The sequence below is a fragment of the Melopsittacus undulatus genome, chromosome 3 (genome assembly GCF_012275295.1).
Source record: "Melopsittacus undulatus isolate bMelUnd1 chromosome 3, bMelUnd1.mat.Z, whole genome shotgun sequence".
Lineage (NCBI taxonomy): Eukaryota > Metazoa > Chordata > Aves > Psittaciformes > Psittaculidae > Melopsittacus > Melopsittacus undulatus.
Genome location: NC_047529.1, coordinates 40,347,898 through 40,364,705, shown reverse-complemented (window position 1 = coordinate 40,364,705; position 16,808 = coordinate 40,347,898). Strand labels below are relative to the sequence as shown.

Below are 16,808 nucleotides of genomic sequence, written 5' to 3'. Positions count from 1 at the left end.
ATATCAGAGCTAATCGGTGCACTTGAACTGTAAACATTTGTGATGTGAGAGAACTCATTGCACAAGTTATTAAATTGAAAGTAGTTTTAGATATGAACGATTTTCCTGTTAGAGGAGACTGCAAAAGTTACTCTGAAATGTGCACATCAGAGTTCTCAAAATTACCTTTAACAACCAAAAATGAAAGTAAAAGTACATCTAAAGGTTTTTTGTGTTTGACTTCTGAGCTTGAGATCTCAGTATATTAAGTAGACTGATTTGGGGAGAAAGGTCTGTTTAGGTTTTTTTTTTTTTTTGCTAGATATTATTCTCACCCCATCAGCTTTACCATGATCTTTTATTAACAAAGTTATTACAATGTAAATATAAAACCTCTTTTCAACATATGGAAGAATTAAAGGATCTACCATTTAAGAAATTTTTTCATTTCCATCTTACATTTCTTCTCAGACACAGGTCTATACATTACTCGTCTGCTATATTTAAAACAGGTTTTTTCCTTTCATTTTATATTAACATTAATCCCTAACATTAATGAAGCAAAGTCACATAGCATACATTCAAATCTACTTACACATTAGCTGAAAGTATATTAATCTATTTTAGGGGTTTTGTACAAAATGTATTTAAAATTTATAAAGACAATTCTATCTCTTGCTATCCTTAAAAGACAACAGATAAAGATTTTTTTTCTCTTTGAAGATAACAAAGATCTCTTTGTTAAAAATATAAAGCTTAACATTAACAAGTAAGTCCAAGGGTTTTTTTTAATCTCAAAGACTACTCTTGTGTGAGACATTGGTCAGCTAACTGTCTGCACTGTATTGTATCACTGTATGTGATAGCACTGTCTCTGCTTTGTGAGACTGAGGCATTAAAATGTTGCACAGATTTCAGAGTCTAATAATAAGCAACAAATGCAGCTAAATGGCATTGAAAAGATTGATTCTAGTTATAAAGTTCATGTTCACAATAAAAAAAAACTTTCCTCGTTTTCCAGCTGAAAATTAACACCTGGGTATTTATGGCTTCATTCTCCATAGTGTTACATTAAAAAGTAATGTCAGTTCAATTTACACTTTACCTTTGTTTACTGGAATTTATACTGCTGTCTTTAAAAGTGGCATATTAAATAACTCGAAGTGTGTGATTGTAGACTGTGACTGGTGGGGATTTACATGCATCTGAGTTTACAGGCATGGCCTTCAAAATAACTAGTGATTATTCTTGTGAGTCCTTCCAAAATGTAGAGAGCAGTATATCCTTCACCAACCAGCAATAAAGTTGTAATCCTTCGGAAATCATCCTTAACCTTTGCCAAAGGAAAAAGCAAATGACAAGGCATTTTTGCCCTCCCCCCCCGCCCCCCGGATCTTGTATCATAGGCTATAAAATGCAAATCCATAACAGAATTGTTGATTTGTGTTCTCTTAGTGACTGCTGAAGATAGATAACTATATCTGTACATTTTACCTGCAAGATTAATGAGGGGGTTTGTTTTTTTTTTTCCTCCTGTAATGCAGGAAAAGACACACACTGGAATAAATAACTATTTTTGTTTCTATTTGAAAACACTCCAACTGGGAGACAGTATTTCTGTTAAACTTGACTTTTAATAATTCTATAATATTTCATTTGACAGATATTACAGTTCTGGGTGTAACTATGGCTCCAGTGGATAAACAGTGTAATTAACACAACCAATAATGTCTATAGAACAGATTTTCATCTTCTCAAACTTTTTATTTCTACATTCACTATGTGCAGGAAACTAGGATATACTCATAGTTTACAACTGCTGCTTTCTCTTAATTATGTGGTTATTTTTCTTAGATATGGCCATTTCTTTCAAATCTGATGAAGATTTAATGAGTTTTAAATGCTCAGTCATTGCTTTTATGGTCCTTGTGAAATGACAGCTCTATAGGAAAAAGCTATAAAACTCTGATTGCTTGCTTTTTTTGCTTTGCCTGTAGAAACTAGAGCTGGTTTCAATGCAGTTTTATTCACTGTTTCCATTTCTGTTTATTTTAAAATTATTTGATTTCTGGGTTTTAAAATGTGCATTTGTTTGGGTTTCACTTTTTGTGATTACATAATTGAGACTGTATTGAACTTTTCAGTTAAAGCTTTGAGCATGCATGTGAGATGTAGTTTAGATTGCCTTTATGGATTTGTTCCTTAAAGTTATTCAAAGCATATTAGTTCAAACACATTTAATTCTATGCATAGGTTCTGAAATGTGTTTCATCACGCAAAATTTGTTGTATGTTATTTGTGGTTAAAATGATGTCACTGTCACTGGGGACAGATGGTGTTTCTTCAATTCAGTGGTTATGATACGCAGGTAGACTCCACAACTTGTTGAAGTTGTAAAGTAGGTATGCTTTATTCAGTGCTGAGGTGCATGGGGGATCATTCTTCCAAAGGCTTACACACCTCAGTGTTGTTCTCCTTCATATTTATCCTCTAAACTATTACATATTCATGAGGTTATGCAACATGCATATACATATTCATGACCTATCTCCACATTATAATGAGGTAAAAGGTCCTTGCTTGCGCAGTGTCTCCTGGTGGTTGTGGGTGAGGGTCTCAAGATGAAGTAAAGGAGTCTTCCCTGAACTTTTCATCTCTAGCTGTGCATGTTCCCTAGTGATTTAGTCACTGTCCAATCCGCAAAGCTGATTTCAGCTGGTTTAGGGGTCCAGAGAATAGGAGTTACTGTTCCTTCCTCTTAACAATAGCCTTGGTCCTTCCACCCTGTTCTGGCAAGCAGGATAAGCATTGAGCACATGTGTTGAGTAAGCACCAGGAAGCAGTAACATTGTTTAAAAAGTGGCTTAACCTTAACCCCCCTGTACATCGGTTAACCCTTCGCATCAGTTAAAGTAATTTTAACAAGCAAGAGACTGAAATGATCAAGCCACCATTATTTTGATTCTGTGAGATAGTGGGGTGGATTTTACCTTTTAAAGCACGAATACTTATATAATTTTTTAAACATCTTACACTTTTTTCTCTAAATTTTATTTTTTAAATTATATTTCCTTAAAAAGTTTAGATTGTTCTAGACAGCAGTGGGGAATATGAGATTCTTTTCTGTTTGAAAGATTCCAGGCAACCATCAATTAAAATCTTGCCTATGTATCATAGTGTCACTCTTTTCCATTTTATTTACCTGCAGAATTGTTAGAATTTTGCTGTGGAATTTAATGAACATAGTACCCATCCCCACAGAGCTTTATCAATGTATTCTGTACATTAATATTTCATATATCTTCCAAGTGAACATATCAAATGTAGTTGTTTCCAGTATTCTGTCACACTTTAATTAGTGGTATGGATGTAAGCATTTACTCATGGTTGAAAAGGGCACCTTTAGCCATCCATAAAAAGCTGTATTTGTTAAATACATTATTCAGTTAATGTTGTTTACCTAATTCTAGCCTAGGCCATGCAGTGGTACACGGTTGCTGAAGCTTATTATTTGATCTTCATGCTTGAAAAGCATATGGCATGTTCTGAACTGTGAAAGTTGACAGCCGGCAGAACATGAGCCACCGGTGTGTCCAAGTGGCCAAAAAGGCCAAAAGCATCCTGGCTTGTATAAGAAAGTGTGGTCAGTAGAATGAGTAGAACTGGCCTTGGTCCATTGATCCAGCCTGTCCAGTTCCATCTGCAGAGCCTTCCTACCCTCCAGCAGATCAACACTCCCACCAATTTTGGTGTCATCTGTAAACTTAGTGAGTGTGCACTTGATCCTCTTGTCAAGATAACTGATAACGTTACTAAACAGAGCTGGTCCCAATACTCAGCCCTGGGGAATGCCACTTGTGACCAGTTGCTAACTAGATTTAACTCCATTCACCACTGTTCTTTGGGTTCAGCCATTTATCCATTTTTTTTATCCAGCAATGAGTATACCTTTCCAAGCCATGAGCAGCCAGTTTCTCTAGGAGAATGCTGTAGGAAACTGTGTCAACCGCTTTACTATTGTCTAGATGAACAACATCCATTGGATTTCCCCTTCCACTAACAGTATTTTTATGGTAAATTTTTGAAGACTACAGTCTTATTAGCTCCATACAATACATACTTAAGAATTCTCCTCTTTCACATTGTTTTCTTTACACAGTGATCCTCGACACAGATAATCACTAAGCTTTTTTATGGCAGCTGTGTTAAGAGGAGGGCAGAAGTGTCATGAGGTTTGGCCATGATTTTTTTTTTATTATTTTTCTCTTGAACAATGTGATTTTTAAGATTTATTATTTTATTTTTATTTTTGTAATTTTTAGCTGGTTAGATCTATTATGAAATTTAATCAACTAATTTTGGGTAGCTTATTCCAAAGAGGCTCACTGCCAACAAGTTCATAGTCTATGGAGTCTCGTGTCATTCTGCTTTTCTCTCAGATAAAAGGGCTATATCACTATGGAAGTGATTGATATGTGCTGTGCTTTCTTATTTGCAAGTTAGCAAGCTGTATTAAATGTCATTTGAGTACCTGCAAGGATGTCTAGTCCAGAAGTTATAACAATTGATGAAAAAAAATGTTAAAGAACGTTTAATTACTTATGTAATTAGGTGTGAGTTTTCTTCAGTCTCTTTCAAATACATACAAAATACGTATTTATAAATATGTGAATTTTTAAATGTGAACTGTAGCAACAGTTCAGTAATACTGAGTGGCATAGTACAGCATTGTCAGCTGCCATTCCTGAAGTGCCAGGCACTGACAGGTCTTCTCATAATTGTGAACAGCACCCTCCATCATACTGTGGTCTACTCTGAGTCACATGGAGTACAGTAACCTACCTGAAGCCACAGAGAAACAGAAGCTTATGATATTTCAAAGATAAAAATTTTGAAAAAAATATGAGTTGTTGACTACTTATGCTATTCAAGAAATATTCTAATGACTTGTATTCATTCCACCTAACTTTATCTGCTCTCAAGTTAGGTATCTAGTATAAAGGAGTTAGTACATATAAATATGTGGATTAATGGGAAAAAAATACAAATTCATACAGTACTAAGACTATTATCACTTGAAATTTTTGCCATTCATCTGAAATTTCGCAGCTTGTCTTTAGGTTGTCTACCTCCACTGAAAAATAGAGGTCAATGTTAAATGACAAACATTCTGAAAAGATAAAGGAATAGATCTACAAAACAAAAGTTATTACTTTCTCACAATCTTTTCCCCACTGATAAAACCTTCTTTCTGTTGAAATTGCTGCAACAACAAATCATAGAATCATAGAATAGTTAAATCTACTTGAAGAGTCAAGATTCTGACGTTGTGAGCCTTAATGGTAAAAGGAATATATTTTTTAAGTTTCCTTAGTACCATGAAAAACAATAGTGTAAAAAGTGACAAACTTATTAGAATTTTAAACAATTTTTTTCTCTTTCTTAAGTCCTGTTAGTACAGTGCACCTTCCAACCTCCTAATAAAAATGGAATTAAAAAAATTAGATTTTGTTTGTGATTCTATGTTATCAAATTTTATGTCTCATCTGACATTCTGTTAAATCCAATTCTGTCTGGGGTCAAATGCTGACTTTTAACTCAAAAAGATAACTCTGAGCTTGAGCTTGAAATTGACATAGTAAATTCTTGTCAGCCCTTCAGTGTCCTGAAAAAAAAGAGGGCACAATTTAACCTCTATTCCTCAAAGTATCATCTACTAGAATTTAAACTTTTTTGCTTGACAGAATAAGAGATGCTACAGATGACTGTATTCACTGTAAGAAGAAATGACAGCTGTTATTTTTACCTATATTATTATCTGTTTTAAAAATCATAGAAGAATAAAATCTATGATTCTATATTCTTATCTCTTTTAAGAAATTAACATACTTCATTTGTATTCCCAAGGCTGTTGGGGGTATTTATAGTTATAAGCAGCTCTACTTAGCATAATTAAGCAAAATCAGGTAACACAAAAAAATTAGAGTAACTTTCACCATAGTTTGTTTTGCATTGCATTTACCTTTCTAGGATGAGCTAACTCATCCTAAAAGAAAAGATGACTGGCAATTCTGTCTCAGACAACGACTTCTAGTATAGCAACTTACCATTTGAAAATCATCACAAGGAATTCATTCTACCAATGTGTGGTTTTGTTTGCACACGCATAGTATTCTAAGAGTAGATTTATTAATAACATACATATATGTACATGTATGTGAAGAAAGACTGGTTTGAGTTCCTTTCTTCAAGCCTGTGACAGCTGGTAACCTTTGACTTTAATAAAGCTGTTCCATTTCCTAGACATTTATATTGAAAATAGAGAAATATTTTTGTTTCTCATTTTGTGATGTTATTTTGCTTGCCTGCAGACATAACTATCTCATAACTATGTAAACTAAAAAATTAGCCATAAAGACTTGAAGAGTTAACTTTTCACTAATGTACAAGACATAAACGTTGTGATGTTGAGAAAAAAAAAGAAATACTTCTGATGATTTTTGTCTTGTTAGGCTTTATATTTTGTGTACAAACTGTCCCACTGAGAGTGCCTGTATAGCCTGGTGGTGAAATAGAAGGTGTTCTGTATCTTTTCAGTGGTTAAGCTTAATTCCTGGCCAATAATTTGTTGCATTTTCCCCAGTCTTCATTTCTAAATAGAGGATCATACTTGAAAATAATAATGATGGTTGATATTCTCGGTTTTGTCCAATATTTTTTGTTATGCCTGTTTTCCCTAAGACAAGTTTAACATTTCAGTAATACCCCTCAAACCATTAATTCCATTGCTGTCAACTACTGATTTTAGGGAAATACCAAGTGGCTCAAGACAGCATATTTTCTTTGAATTTTTCATACTAGGACTTAAATTGTGATAGGAATAGGACTAAGGAGGGCTGCTTACAAACTTTGTCAGATCCATATTCACTTGTTTAAACAGGATCAGCTGTTTAACAACCATAGTAATCTCTAAGGTTCAGTACCTCTTTGTTGTGAGTATTAAAACTATGTTGGTAATTAGATATGTGAAAAGATTGCTAGGTTTTCATGCTATAACCTTCGCAAAGCGTGACTGAAGTATTGTATGATTCAGAACATTCTAACACCTTCTTGTTTAGCAGCCCCTTTTATCAAAATTGAGATGACTAATAGCTAGTGTAATTTTCAGAAGCAAGAATAACCAGAAAATCTCATTTTCCAAAGAAAGCTCTAGGATTAGTAATCACATTAAGAAACCATTTCAATCCACTGCTGATAATTCAATAATTATTTATTAATTTCTCAGTGACTGATGTTGCTAATAGGAAATTTTAGTTTATGTGATTTTACTGAAGCTCTAAGTCACAATTTACTGGGTCTTGTAAAGACATTGATCTGCATATTCACCAGAATTAAGATATACATTACAAAACAATATGAATGCACATTTTATTACCTTTTATTTTGGGGTTTGATTTTTGTTATAATTTTAAAAATTATAATAAGTTTTGAAGAATATCTGTGTTTCTGCAAGGGAAATAGCAGGATTAAAGTTCTAATAGTCTTTATAACACAATTCCCATTTTCTGTATACATCTGCTTTGAAAATTACATGATTTGCCTTTTAGCAACGTTACAGCTAAAGCATTTGCAAGTGTTCTTTTTATTATATCAGGGAAATTCTAAACTGTTTTTATCCTAAATTTCCAGAATTTTGTTAAACTCTTTAGAACTCTCCCTTCAAGTACTCATGGATTAAAGCTTTAATGGTGATCCTTTCAAACACACCATAGTACTTTTATTTCCCCTGTGCTACATAAAGCATTGTATTCCACATGTTGTTGATGGGATTGCTTACTCACTGCAGTTTCTCTAGACAAATAGCTTCTGCTCCATGATCTCATAGTATTCACTTTTTTGTATTCTTTTAGCTAAATGAGTCTGTCTGAAACAGCAAAGATTTCAAAATGCTTGGCTGTTCCAGCTATTCCAGTGAAGAAGCAGAATGCAGAGCATTTCTGATCTGCTTGGAAGGAAGAACAGTTCCTTCACATACATGATAATTCATGTTAGTTTGGCACAGCATGTGGAACTATAGCAATACAGTATGTTGCCAAGTAACTATGCCTTCTTCACACAAAGTGGGATGGTAGTAAATGTTTACACTGTTGTATTTGTGAGTTCTGAAGTGCTAAAAAAAAAAAACAAACAAAAAAAATACCCTCTGAAGGCAAAGCAATTTTAAAAATTCTCTTCCTCAAGCCTGTTGTTGCATATGTGGAAGATCAATACAGAAAGAAAATTGGTTCAGTGTGTTTCTAACAGTTTGCAATTCTCTACAGGTTTGTTTTAGCTGAAAGCAATAGGAAGTGCTATTAGCTCTGTAGATATTGAAAATCAGTAAAATCAAAAAACAGTAGGCAGTTAGATTTTGCATGAATGTCCAAAAAAGGAGTGGTGGAGGGAAAGGGAAGAAAATGTATGTCCAGACGAGCCAGCTTAGCTCTCTGATACACCTCATGAGCACCAGTAGCTGTAAAGGAATCAGAGGGAAGGTCTCCACAAACAATGAAACAGGCAGTGTGGTCAGGATTGCTGCAAGATGAACTTAATTTTCTCCTCTGTGCTAAAGAGAAGGGAGCAGTTCTTGGTCTAGGTGATAAGCTCTTAGCTCAGCAGCAAACTTCCTGTGTGGTCTGACAGAGTCTGGTTACTCTTGGCTTGTTACTTAGCTTGCACAGCTCTGAAGTGGGAGTATTACTTTCCTATCTCAGAGAGATGTTCAAAAGTTTAAATGTTCTGAGGTCAAGTATTTAAACAGTTTTTTAAAATGTGTCATTGAGATCCTGATACATGATTTGTATATTGTACTATACTCAATCCAGCTGTGTAACCCAAAATCACCACAGAACCTCAGATATAGTAACTAGGGATGTCTGTTTCATACAATTTTTTGGAAATCTATATTCAAGGTGATGAGGGAATGAAGAAAGAGCAATAGTTGCTCTGTGGCTTATTACTATTATTTTATTTTAATTGCTATAACCTTATTTCTAACTTATTGCTTTCTAAATGAATTGCAGGCAGATATTTTATATATAGTTCACATATATGAGGAGAAGGAAAAAAATGGGATATCAGACAGCTGATTGTTTCAAAACTAACCAGTTTAATTCTAGCTTTGCATACTGGCAGTGAGAAAATCTGGTGCTGTAAATTTAATTACTTGGTTAAAGAGAGTATTGCGTAAAATTCACACGTACATTTGTTAACTAGTCGTCTTGAGTAGTCAGGTTTCAGAGGGAGATACATCTGAGAGAGATACGTGTGAGCTGCATCTTTCTAAAAGTCTGAAAGAAACTCAGAAATACAACTGAGGAAGGAAGTTATTTCTCTCCCTTCAACTGAAGTACATTATGTGATGCATTTATATTCTGGAATGTAATTAAATCAAGTGGGAGAAGCTTTTTTTTTATCTCTGCACTTTCTTGACTGTCATTATCTCTTGCTTATTCTTTGAAGCACACATTGACCTGGTTTTTTATTAGACCATGCAATGTCCATGAAACTTTATCTTCTGCTTATCATTTTGTGCCCCTTGCCTTTTGTCCCACTGTCTTTAGCTTTGCTGATCTATTTCTTATCGAGTTACTGATGATGCTGTTACATCTATTTCTGCTCACCTTCATCTAAAGATGCTTTGTCATTTTGTGACCATTACTTGATCTTGTCCTTGACATGGCTGGAAATACAGAATCAAAATTGTGCACTTCACTGGAGACTGATTGCAGACAGAAATCTAAGCTGTGGGTAAATGTTGCAGAAACTAGGGGGCAGACACCTTCACCAGGAGCAGGTTAAGGATGCAGATTTGTGCTAGTATTACATCATGTAGTTCAAAACAAGGTAAGCTATTTTAAAATAGCTAAGACTAGTTTTCAAAGTCATTGCTGTCATATTTGTACCGACAAGGTTGTACAATAAGTCACTTAGGTTTTCAGTTAATATGTTTACATCCACATGTCAATATCTTAATCTTTCAGCAAAGTGCATGCAGCGCTTATAGGAAGAAGGTGTACCAAGTGCGGGTGCCCAGGAACTGGCAGCAGGAGCTGCCAGGTGGCATCTATGAGGAGAGACCTGGGCTGTCCTCTGCTGGACATAGCCAGTTCCAGATCCAGCCCACCCACCGCAGGGCACAGCTGAGCCCCACATCTGAGGTGGGGATGCCTCAGGAAAACGTCTTTAAGCAAGGGCAAGCATCACACAGGAAGATGCGGAGGAGGGAAGGGGAAGCAGTTCTGTGAGGACAAAGGTCAAGAAGGAGGGGAGGAGGTGCTTCAGGTGCCAGAGCCGAGATTTAAGTAATTAATTAATTGAATTATTTTTTCCCCGTGGCAAGTCTGTTTTACCTGTGTCCATAATTTGTAAGTGATCACTCAGATCTCAGCCCAGGAGCTTTTTCATCTTATTCCCTCCTCCCCACTGTTATCCTTATGAAGGGGAGTGAGAAAGCAGCTGGGTGGGTAGCTGGCAGCTGGCCAAATTCAACCCACCACAGAAGGAGCTGTGAAGTTTTTCTATGTTCCTTGCATACATAGTTGCGTGGGTAAAACACTGTAATAAATGTGACCTATGTAGTTTACTTAAATCACAGCTACTGCTGCCTTGTGCTGGATAAGGTTTTATTCTTCTGTTGCTCAACAGAAGATAAAGGTGACCATACTGTAGAATTCTTGCAGTCACATTATACGTTTTATCATATAATGAACATAGAAAACTAATTAATGTCTAAGTACTGGTGCTGTTTTCTTTCCAGAGGCATGAAAACCATCGGCTGTGGTACAAGGTATTTCAAGATAGAGTAGCTATTTTGTCATAGTTTGTAAAAAGGTTCTCTAGGTCTCTGGAAACTCTGTGCTTTACTGTGAAATGACAAGACATTATATAAGGCCAGATATGCATTGAGCTCACACTCCAAGTGAACTGTATTAAACAGACATGCAATATGGTGGTTTGGATTACAATAAAACGAAGTTCCTCTTCAGGCTGTAGACTGCCTTTTCTGGAGGTTTTTTCTCAACTGCAGGATCACATGTTTGCTGTACCTTTCCCTATCTAAGCAAATGGTGCATATATAGCTTTGGGATATATGTCCCTGTGTTTTTTCTTCTACAGCTTCCATGCAGTTTGCAGTGCTGGTCAGTTATTTGCACTGATGGTGGATACGACTTGATGGGTCTTAGTGAGAACACCAGGAACTAAGGATCTTTACATTGTCACAGAAATCATTTTATCCCCCCTACAGTTCACATTGTCTTGTCAGAGCTGCCAGCACCTAGTGAACTGGAAGTAATGAGAGATGTGAATGTAGGAGCTATAATGTAGCATGCTGTGTTACTACTAAATTACACAGCAGCTGTTCAAAACACCGTCAGAAAATACATTTTCTGTTGCATTTGAATATATTTTATGTAAATCTGATAGGTGGTTTGGCCCCTGGGTTTTGTTCCCAGCACTGTCAGAAGCAATCTTCTGCAACCTCTTTTGTTCACCCATCTGGAAAATAACAAGATTATACTTGCAGGCCTTCTGGGGAATGGTATAAGTTTTGCTCAATGGCAAGTGTTGTGAAAAATACAAAACTAAACACCAGTCTGTGGCTCACATAAAACAAGGCATAATCTGACCATTCTTTCTTTGGATGCAGTGGATGAAAAACACTCTTCCTGAAGGTAGATGTCTATTATTTCCCTGCCCATGGCAGAGGGGTGGAACTAGGTGATCTTTAAGGTCCCTTACAATCCAAACCATTCTATGATTCTATGATTATCAAGATTGCGAGTTCTTCCTTCACCTTTAACAGAAGAGAGGCACATATCACTTTGTTTTAGTGAATTTATTTGAACCAAATACCTCTATAATCTTTCTGTAGAGTCTCCTTTACTTCAGATTGCTAACTGTATTTCATGCAGGTACTGAATCTGGCATTTCTATTGTACCACTTTGTAAATGGTGTTTCTTCAGTTCTCATGTAAATCAGCCTAAGGTGGAGATATGTAAGATAAAACAGGATCACAGTTACATGAGTGAAGTTTGTTGGTTGATGTAGACAATAAGCTCAGCAGCAGCATAAGCCAAATGTGTATATATGTTTTTCAATTTTAGTACTCCATGTGATGATGCACTGAGGTTCTCCCAGCTAAAGACAGAGTATTGCTGGTCTTGCTAAACACCCAATTCATACCCCAGGGACAAGGAATGCTTTCTAAGCCTATATTATTCCATATGTTACCTCTTAACCTCTTTAAGCCTCAAAGTTAAGACAGAAAGTTTTGGGGTTTGGTTTGCTGGTTTGAGGTTTGTTTTGTTTTTTGTTTGGTGGTGGTTTTTTTTTTTTCAAAACATACTTAATAATAGGGGATGTCTCTATTTCATAATAGGGAAACATAGTAGACATCATCATTTGCTTCATCCTTCCTAAAAACTGCAAAACATCTGAGAATGCTAAAATATAATCCTATGGTATTCAAGTGTTCACACATTCCAACACCTAGAACATTAATTCATATTGAATAACAAATGTCTGCATATTATTGCATATACTGCATTTCAACATGAAGTATTTTAAGACGATATAACACCTGTAACATTTTTACTTGTGAGTTTTACACTGATAAGCATCTTACAGCTTTTGGAATCAATATATCTCTTATTAAAGTCCTCTTTGCTCAGGAGGGTAGTGTCAGTCTTACTGGTCAGGCTACAGAAAGAAAAGGCTAACATTGTCTTATTAGCTGTGAAGGCCTACAGAAATTCTCTTGAACTGATTATAAAAATCATCTTTTGGGGATTTGATAATTTGAGTTTTAGTGGGATCAGGTCTCTAATCACACTAATTGAACACCTGTAGCAAGGTGCTAATGGGCACTGTTCTTTTTGTCAGCAGCACAGTCTCAGATTTACTAAATCTGCCCCTTATTAACAGTAGATTAAATATGAGATATTTTACCACTCAGGCAAGTATGGTAGTCATAAGCCAAATAAAGCCTAAGCTTGGAAATTCCTCTCTTGTTCTTTATAGATTCTGCTGATTCTTAATTTGATGAGTTATTGTGTAGAAGACAAACTATCCAAAGACAGGGGGCCCATCACTGTTCATTTCATACAACTGCTTTGTGATTTAAGGTGACTTGTCCATATAGTTTTAATTAGAGCTCATGTTTTCTGACAGGTTTGCAGCAATTTTTTGAGCATTTTTTATTGATAGTTTTTATCTTCCTGTTCATGCTTATCAATGCTTAAATGCAGAACACTTTTTTGCTCTCACAACTCTTTCTATGATTTTTTTTTTCTTTTTTTTTTTTTGGTAAACTACTCAAAATCCATTTTAAGAAGACGGAGAAAGGATGTAATTTTTCTCAGTTATGAAGAGAAAGACTGTTAAGTATGCCAAAGGTGCATGTTGAATACAGAAGTCCAAAGGGCCGAAACATTCACAGCTACATTAAGTAGGAAATTAAGCAGCACAGAGTTGTTCAGTTTAAATTCGAGTTGAGCTGCAAGAAGCTAGTACATATCATCTCACCTAACAGAAGTTCTTGAACTAAATATGAAGTAATGTTTTGCCACCCGCAAGTTTCACAGCATAATGCTGCTGCATCTCAGATGATGAAATAAATTAAATTGCCTAATAACTGGGAAAATTGTAGGTACATGTTCTAGACTTTTCAAATCTCATTGCATACCTTTAAACCAAAAATAGACAAAAGTTCAGAGTTTCTATTCCTCCAAACAGCATATTCAATCTTTTGAGATATTTCAGATGTCAGCAGCTGAGAGTACCCCTGCTCATTTTAATCCCAGAAAATTAAGGATAGTTTTCCCTGGGCTCCAAGGAACTTCTCTTATTATAACAGTATGTTTTAAATCATCATCATGGATGGAGGACAAGTAGACTCCAAATTGCTGAGTTGATGAAAGACAAATATTAAAAACTTTGTCTAACAAGCTTCTTACCCTCTCCTTTGCAGTTACCTCTCTGAAAAGAATCATTGTCTACATCAGTATAGAGTTAGTTTCTGATTTAAGCTAAATAAGGGCTGTTTCTTCACTACCTAGCCAAACAGTTACATCATCATTCAGCAGTAACAATAGTAGACACACAGAACTTCTGTCATGGTTTAAGCCCAGTCAGTGACTCAGAACCACGTAGTCGCTCACTCACTCCCCTCTTTCTTCCTCCCCTGATCCCAGAGAGATGGGGAGGAGAATCAAAAGAATGTAACTTCTATGGGTTGAGATAAGAACAGCCCAGTAACTAAGGTATAACACAAATCACTGCTGCTACCACCAATAATAGTAATGATAAGAGAAATAACAAGGGAAGAGAATACAACCGCTCACCACCTGTCCACCAATACCCACCCTGGCCCAAGCAGTGATCTAACCCTTCCAGGTAACTGCCTCCAGTTTATATACTGGGCATGACATGCTGTGGTATGGAATACCTCTTTGGCTAGTTTGGTCAGGTGTGCTGTTTCTGCTTCCTCCCAGCTTCCCCTTCTCCCTGGCAGACTCAGAAAGTCCTTGGTCAGAGTAATCATTACTGAGCAACAACTAAAAACATCGGTATTATCAGTGTTGTTCCCAGGCTGAAAGTCAAAACCACAGCACTACACCAGCTATTAAGGAGGAGAAAAATTGACTGCTATTGCTGAACCCAGGACAGCTTCCTTTGCACCTCCAACCTTTCCAATGAGAAAACAGTGATAAAAAAATACAGTGGAAAGAAAACAAATGTTAATTAATCATGCAGCAGATTTTCCATACTAGATTCCCCAAACAACTTATTCTGCTTATCTAATTATGGATATAACCGTGGCAATCACAGAAATTGTGCTCACTACTTGACATACTTGGCATTCCTGGGACATGATCTTGGGCAAGACTTCTTATCTATGTTAGCTTCAGTTCCTTCCCTGTGATAAAAGATTTGCAGAGATCTTGCTATTATAAAATTTATTAATAATCACAAAATGCTGAGATACATACTGAAGACTAAAATAGCTTATGTCTGATAGGTAAATGTCTTTCCTAAAATACACTGCTATTCAATTAAAATATTTAAAAAGCCTTTGCTTTAACCTATTGCTGTCCTTTCTGTCCTTTCAATTTGTCTTTCATCATTGCCTCCCATAAGACCCTTATATCCAGATTAGCTAAGTGGGTGGAAAATTTGATGGTCAGAAGTGTATAGTCTAGGTGGCAGTCAGTTACTAGTGGAATCCTTTAGTGCTCAATACTGTGACAAACCAAATAATAAAGTAGCGCATTGGATCCTTCTGAGGGAAGGAATCATAGTGCTGAAACACAAGGAATAGCTTGTGGCTTCCCCTACCTTTAGTGCCCTCTGCCAAAGCACTGCACACCAGATGTCATCTTGAAGGTTTTGACTGATTAGTGTGCATGTAGTTATGCCAGGAAAGGAGACAACACCTTACTTAATTCAGTATTTATTTTATTACCTAAGGAACCAATAATAATCAGAATTAGAAAGCCAAGAATACCAAACAAAGAACTACTTAAACAACAGCTGTACCTACTAACAACACAACACATAGACATCTCATTCAGGAATAACCTGTTACAGTTGCATGATATCTGCAGCCCATGCTACAACTGCAGCAGGGAGGCCATGCATCGTGCTAACCCTCATCCTGTCAGGGCCCTGAATACATCTGACTGCCAGGGCTGGCTCAGATCCCACACCCTGGAGGATACCTTTCCCACCGGACATGAACACAGCCAGTGGTAATCCCCATACATCAAGTGTTTCTTTCAGCTGAGGTTCTGCTGCTGCTGCGCACCCATCCCGCAGCAGTGCCTGTTCTTGGCCTTGTATTCCACCAGTTCAGGTCCTAAGCTCAATACCAACCCATGAGCTGACCTCCCAACCTAGACTCAGCTCAGGCTCATGTTCTGCACCAGGAGGTGCTGTTTTTAAATGATCCGAGTAAGAAAGGCACTTAGACTCTGTAAAGTATCATTTAAAATGCTATTTATTAGGTCTAACACTGGAAAGAGGATAGTACAGTCATCTTATATCTCTTCAGACAATGGCAACCTTGGGTTGTGTTAGCATCAAATGGGTTTCCAATCAGAGGGTTACCCCATTTTGATCATTTGAGCTATTATCAGATTTTCTTACAAGAAAATTACTCCTCATCATTTCTAAAGCTGCCCTGCTCCTGACTGAGGTGGTAGGAAAGGCCCTGGCTGCCAATCCTTGCCCTGCTACCCCAGAGAGCCCCTGTGACTCCTGACACCCCAGCCTTGAGGGACCAGCTAGCCCACACTCTGTCCTGACTGATCAAGTCTGGAATATAACACTTGTTCTACCTTCCAGCAATGAATGATCAATGCTTCTGTGCATCATCCTATAAGGCAGTACTTCCATACAGAGGTTGGATCTATTGGTGGTAACTCCTTTAGGGTATTCAGAGTACCTTTTTTCCCACCAAAGTTTGTGTAGTACCATGGCTGGTTTACATAAGCAGTCTCCTGCAGTGAGAATAAAGTCTGCATTAATTCACACTTCCAGGTAGGAACTTTGTGGTTTCACATTACTGAACAGGATATTTAAACTTAATCTGTTTTGATTTGTGCATTTAATCTAAACTGTTGCAGATCAGAGACAGCATAATATGAAATTAATTTTTCTCAATTAGAAATGTTTATTCTGATAAACTAAATGTTTATTCAGTACTTGATTTTTTTAACTAAAGAATCCATACGGTTAATAGAACTGAGCATCTCTCTGAAATGAAAGAGTTAATCTCAATTTTTTC

General features: G+C 36.5%; 1 protein-coding gene across 1 annotated transcript in view; it reads left to right on the top strand.

Moving 5' to 3' along the window:
• EYS (eyes shut homolog) overlaps positions 1–16,808 on the top strand; it is a 776,683-nt gene that overhangs the window by 640,344 nt on the left and 119,531 nt on the right. The window lies entirely within an intron of this gene.